A 7238-nucleotide genomic window follows, 5' to 3' on the forward strand; every position below is an offset into this window, starting at 1 on the left:
GTCATGGGGTCATAATAGTGGATCAAGTGCCCTATTGACATCTGCACAGCATAAACTTCCAATTTTCAACACAAACCTAAAATTCAACCTTTATGAATACCAGAATATATATATATATATATATATGGATTGTCTCAGTGGCGAGGTGTTGGAGGAGGCCCTTGGAAACACTGGAGAAATTATTTGTCCTGGGAATGCCTCTGTTTTTCTCCAGAAGTGCTGAAAAAGGTGCTGCCCCGATGCCAGACATCGGATAAGCAGAACAAAGCGCATGGTTAAAGTGGTAACCAGACAGTGGAAGTTAAATACAGTTTACAAGTGGGAAAGGACGGGGCCACTACAGAAATGGTTGCCTTTGCTGAGTGACCCTTGTGGTAACGTCCACAGCCACGATGTACAATTTAACTTGCAGTTTCTGCTTGACAGGCTGTTCTGTCAACACCTGATCAAGAGGAAGATTAGACCAGCAAGAGGTGGTAGGCTGCCAGAAATATAACAACTGTTCAGTAAAAGGTTGATGCCGGAGATGTGCTTCGTCTGATAAGGAGGACCAGATATAAATGTTTCATACACCGTTTGCAAAGTTTACAAAGTCTGTCCTTCAGCTGGAACTCCTTCCGATACGCATCAAGCCTAAAGACATATGAGGGGAGTCTGTGTGTGTGTTTTGGCACAAGTGGTCCATGAGTCTCCAACTGTCTTGTCTGGTCGGGATCTTGTGATAACGCCAGTGAGAGTGTGATGCATAGATAAATAAATGATTGTTGGTTTAACTGACTGCAGATTTTTAACAGTCGATTTTATTGTTGCTGTAATCCAACTGAACTTACTTGGGCATGGTGAGACAGCGCACGATCGTGGTTCCATGCGAAACAAAATAACAGATACACTCACAATCTGACTGCAAACTGCCTGTAGCACAGTGTTATTGTAGCAGAAAAACAATGCAAGTTTGCTCCAGCTAATCTGAAGTGTGCCTTTTATTTGTGTCCTTACTTACTTATGGTGTTATTCCTACAGACTGGAAGGTTGAATCAAAGTAATATTGTGCAAATATGATGATAATGAAAGCATGCATGTGAGATATATATATATATATATATATATAGATCTCAATATATATATATATATATATATATATATATATATATATATATATATATATATATATATATATATATATATATATAAAGAAAAAAATGTGCTGACACGAGTAAATGAAAAAGGTAACTGTTAACTTTTACTCATGTTTACAGCTTCCGTTCCGCGACTAAGATAAAGTGCATGATTAGGGAAGCGTATGAAAGCCGTTACTGGGCCCAAGATTAATGAAGCGCATGTCAATACCTCCGTCAATATCCGATTAACAAATGACACACGGCCCAATAAGGGCTATTGACTGGCTTCAAGTCTGCTGTGTTAATAGGTTGTCGCTGACATTCTGTGGATGATTTGAAGGAAAACTGTGAGCGTAGCGGCGTCCAGGAGGCAGCGCCCGAAACGGATACATCACACACAAACCCTCCGTCCTCTGCAGTCAAACCACATTGTGTCATGTGATCTCCTGAGACTACTGTGACCACAACTAAAAGTATTCGCCAGAATCCGGTGGCTTGAACTGATCATTAAAAATGACCCCCGCCCCGAAATAAAGAAAAGAAGAAGAAGGCTCAATCTATATTAATAGTAGTGGAATGGCTACCATTATCAGTTGGCCACTTTATGATAATGATTGTAATAATAATAATGAACACTTGGATGAGGAATGAACAATTCCAGCCAGTCCTGGAGTTGGATCCCTATACAGGTTAATTAGGTAAGATAACATCATTATCCACTCTCATGCCTGCGCTGAGAATTAATTGGACGAGAAGGAGGTTTAAGCCTATGTTTAATCGCGTCCATGATCGATGGAAGCATAGACAGAATTCCTGCGGTTCAAATTGGAGAGCATCCTATTTAGATCACATCAGACCAGCTTCATGAGGAGCGCGAGTGGCTTGTGATTGAGGTCCTTCTCCGTGTGCACTGTACTGATAAATATTTGCATTAATGATGAACTGTAAACGCATGTAAATTTAATTTGATGTCATGCACGACAGGTCACTTTCTCTGAATATAGCCCATTACAAAACATTGCATTCACTGGAGGAGGCGGGAATGCAGTTAAAAAAAAAAAAAAACAGCAACAAACCAGATTGTAGTTATAGTGTTATTATTATTATTATCTATTGTCTAAAAAAATATATTTTTTTCTAAATATAGATTATAAATATAAATATTTTTCATTAGAGATTAAATCCTGATGATTGAAACCCTGTAGGTTGCATGTAGTTTTATTCATAATAATCATAGAAGTCACATAAATAAATAAACACATGCATTTTAAAAATATAATTTTATAAATAAAATTAAAAAATAAATGTATCTCAACTGAAATGTAATTGAAAAAATTGAGTCAGTGACAGTCATCGATTGGTCTGTCAAACTTAAACATGAAATGGTGTTTTGATCTGGCATCACAATCATGAATTAATGGCCACATTCAGAAATATTACAATCACAGTGCTGTGTAGCATCGAAACAGCTGCATCAACATGAATGCAGTACAAAACTTCAGTTGATATTCAGGAGTTTTTCCCCAAGGCAACAAAGTTTGGACCTCTATCGAGAATGCTAATGGTTACAGTTGTTTTCATTGAGAATTTAAGTGAGTTAATTTTGACACTAACATGTGCCATCCAACAGGACACAAAAGGTGTCTCACCAAATATGATACAACCTTAAAATAAAGAAGCATTTCCTGCTCAATAAAGTCCTAACTTGTGAACTAGCCTCGACAGGAAACCTGAGCGCTGCGCATCATGCATCACATGAACAGACTTTCTCTTGGACTTGTGTTTCATCCAGTGAACCCGAGGAGGTTACATGAGAGGGAATGTACAAGCATGTGAGTGTGTTGTCTCCATGACGACCACAGCCAACTCTCCATGAAGATGGACTCTTTCTGTCTCAGCAGGTAATCATTTTAAAGATCATTCATTCATTTTACTATGAATCAGAGAGATCTTGAGGTGTTGTGACAGTGTTCTAGTTGTGTGCTTATTTTTCACATAGAAAATAGTCACCACAAAGAGACGATAACCACTTCCTCAACCGACTATTAAGTTACATTTAGAATCCCCGGTCGGAGAATTTCAAAAAAGAGAAATGTCAGGGAAAGTTTTCAGGTCGCACTTTGTCATAAAAGTGAGGAAGTGTCTCGTCTTTATCAAACAAAGCCGCACTGTTATTCAGGATTAAGGATTGATTGAGCTTTGCAGGCGAGATGACAGAGGAGATGTTCATTCTTAAAGCAGGAAGGAGGGATTAGAAAGAGAGGTTATTTCCACAGCTAATTCCTGCAGACACTGGTGCCTGTCCTCTACAAATGATGGCATTAAGCGCTCTTGGACACAATAGATAAGATGTTGCATGGTGATGATATTCAAAAACCTTTTGAACTTCACTTGTATTTGTGTACAAATGCCAATAATTCTAGCTGACAAATATCAAGCTATGATGTCAAAAGTCACTCCAGAACACGGTACAGATGTGGGTCTTTTGTGTGGTGGAAATAAAATAGTTGCTAAGAAAAAGAAGTGTTTGGGCCGAGATGAGGTGCAAGGATATCCTTCGGTCTGCACCTATTTAACGTCCTCGGACCGCACACCGCCTCGGCTTTCTCTGAGCTATACTCCGAGTGTAATTTGAAACAATTACCAAAACACAGGCCCACTTGTTACAACAGTCATTTTTTTCCCTCACATATACAAACCACAGATTCAATAGCTTTACATGTTTTACAATCACACCCAGTGGAGTAGCGTTCAGTGCAAAAAAAAAGTGTAGCATTTCATCCTAGCTTGCATGGTAAGGGATAATCTTTCACATATTGCCCGGGGTTTGTTTTGCTATTTCAGCAGAAACTTGTCCAAGCCATGAGAATTACCAAAGGAAAAGCTGTTAAAAAGACCGAATGATGTATCAGATCTAAATAAAGAAACAGTTTAGACAGTGAGCACAATAAATCCTTATCTGTTATGATGAAATTGTTTATTTTTCCTTATTGTTACCTAATTGTATATGATAAAGTCAAACAGCTTGGTAACATGGGTGTTACTGCTTTACTGAAAAGTGAGGTATAAATATTTACTTCCTGCAATGTCAAGATAAAAAAAATGTGTCAACCCATCCACCAAAAAAGTTGTTTTCTGACATGGATTCATTGGATATAAATATAAATATTTTTGCTTAAAAGTGAGAGTCGTTTCCTTTCCTCAGCCTAAAATGCTTTGATTAAACAGTACAGAATATTCAATATTTTTTCATGGTCATGGTCATGGTTTTCATGGTCAATTTAAAATAAATGTTTTTGAAAAATATATAAAATATATTTATTTATATTTTTACATTGATTTATTTTTTCATGGTACAGAGCCACAAATAAGCAAGCAAGTGATTTGATCTGTGGCTGTTGTATCTACAAGTCAGTGCCACATCAGGATGTCGTTTCATTTTTAAGTTGTTGTTTGCAAGTTGCAATTTTCATTCAGCTCTGAAATCTTGTTTTACACACAAGACGTCAACTAGACCTAGCGTCTGAGGTCAGGAGAGTAAGAACTCTGGCCCTGCTTTGATGACGCTTTCATGAGAAGAGGTAAATGTCAAGTCCCACGAAAAGGACATTGTGATAGTTGACACTGATAAATATGTGACTGAGCTCTGAGGGTCTTTAAGCATCTCTCGAATTGGACTTTTAAAGGAACGTGTTGCTAAAGATCTCCCTCCAAGACGCGTGTTATATAGAAAAAAGAAATGCTGACCATGTTTACAAGCCATAGGATTCTACCAATCAGAGGAGTAAACAGGATCAGACACAAGACTTCAAATTTTCATCATATGATTTGAAATCCATTGTATGTTAAACAAAACCTACTTCTCCACTGGGGTCCAACAAAAGCCCATAAAAACAAGCAGAAAAAGACCATTTAACATACATTACCATTTAATCAGTTTACCGTTCTATAGATGTACAAAATACTAAATAATGTTGCAAATAGTTGAAAGTATAATTTATAACCACGCAATGAGAACATGGTTGCAGTTAAACCCATCTGGTTGTTCTGCAGGATCACCTTGTGACCGGAGGTCCGTGCTCTGTGTTAATGATGGACAGATCTACCTTCACCAATGTAAGTACCATTGAAGTCTATATTCCCACAAAGACACAGGAGGCCAGGAATTACACCTCCCTCTGTTACTCTTCAAGGTGCTCTCATGGTCCAGCCGATGACTTTTTGCATTCCTGAAGTCTGCCCCACACTTACAATAGAGGATTCAGGGTTGCAGAGGCCAGTGCCTGGTTCTCAGGGGTAAAGACAAAAAGGCTCTTGAAAATCCCAAGGAGTTCCCATGATCCTCGGAAAGACCTTGATCCAACATGTGTTAGATTTCCATTCCACAGATTAGTTGCGCAAAAGGTACACGTTTGTCTTTTGCGATGGTTTTTGTCAGACAATAAATCACTGTTTTTTTCCATCGGCAGTGAAATATTTGAACTCATTTATTTTGTAATATTAAAAAAAAAAACAGTCAAACATTATTATATATAAACACAGATATTTAAGCCAGGCTAACCAGGCTCACGTTTGGATGTCTTCCGTGTTCTTCACTCTTTCACCTATGATAGGCGTCAACAAAAAGTCGGAAATTAATGAGTTAAAGGGCTGTTTTCTCAGTTAAATTGTGATTGAGTGAACTAAAAAAAGCTAAAAATGCTATGTATTTTCATATGTCATCAATGTTGCCACTAAAGCTGAAGAGGATTGAGATGTGATATATCTTATTATGACTTATTATGATGTCATTTAATAGTTGGGATTTTATCATACAGCAGCCATTAAAACACATATCTTCATTTACTTTGTGCGTCCTTGATCCTTCTGCAGCATGTGTGGAAGCTTGTTGTGACATTTCATGGTGGAAAGTTTTCAAAGTCATTTTTTTCAAGGTTTTTTTTTTTCCTGTCTCCGCTAACATACATAATCTGTTAGCATCAAAGGAGCACACATGCATAAATAATTGACTAATTCACTTTAAGGGGGCCAGCGTAGATTAATTAAGCCTGAATACTAATTATGTTTTCTGTCTACACCAACTGACGCCGTTGTTGTTTTAATAAGAAAATGTAGAATGGGTCACAGGGACTGTGCAGATTGAAGGGGAGAAAAGGGAAAAAAGATATACAGTGTTTTCGCTCAATTCTTATGAAGATGTGACCCACATGATATATATATATATATATATATATATATATATATATATATATATATATATATATATATATATATATATATATATATATATATATATATATATTTTTTATTATAAATTATCCGATCAATATCATCACATTACACTTTATTGAGATAAGTCCAGTAATGACAAGTCAGTAGATCTCTGGTTATCATTTTCGGTCTCCTGAAAAAAAATAAAAAAAATAATAATTACGTTTGTCGCACAAATTTTCTTGTTTCCATGAAAGGGAATACCATCTTCCCTGTAGCTTAACTTGAAATAACCTGTGTATTTTATCATGTGTTTATGAATGATATGGATCTATATTGTTTAATTATTAAAGGTGAATCTCCACTAGCATGTGCCAGTCTGGTAATACAAAACCAAAAATGCAGCAGTGGTGAAAGAAACCGTGCTTCATATAAGAATGCAAATGATAATGACGATATGATTCTAATTCCTTGCTCCAGACTTCAATGTCATTTCATGGGCTGTGGTTTCGAACTCGAAGTCTGAAGTCTCTGGGAAGCCACAGCTCTCTCGTCACTGGTCCCGTGGCAAGACGTACACACTCAGTCCGACGGCTCGGAGCTGCGGCCCTGTTTACAGCTGCGTGGGAAAGGAAAACAGGCAGACACAAATGAGGGTTGACGGTTTCATGAAGCACAATTGGTTGACGGCCGATTCAATGTGACTGGGCTGAACTGGGCGATGATCCGTACAGTATGCAAAATTCACTTTCTAGCTGGTCTGTGCCCACCAGCCCCTAGCAGCGAGCGGTCTTCCCCAAGCCCTTCGAGCGACGCCTTTGAACGCAACAAGAACTGAACAAGCCATTGTTGCGCTCAATTTCTTTTGACAACAATCACATTCCCGAAGAAAGAGAGCAAAAACGAAAT

Source organism: Synchiropus splendidus, chromosome 3, assembly GCF_027744825.2.
Source record: "Synchiropus splendidus isolate RoL2022-P1 chromosome 3, RoL_Sspl_1.0, whole genome shotgun sequence".
Lineage (NCBI taxonomy): Eukaryota > Metazoa > Chordata > Actinopteri > Syngnathiformes > Callionymidae > Synchiropus > Synchiropus splendidus.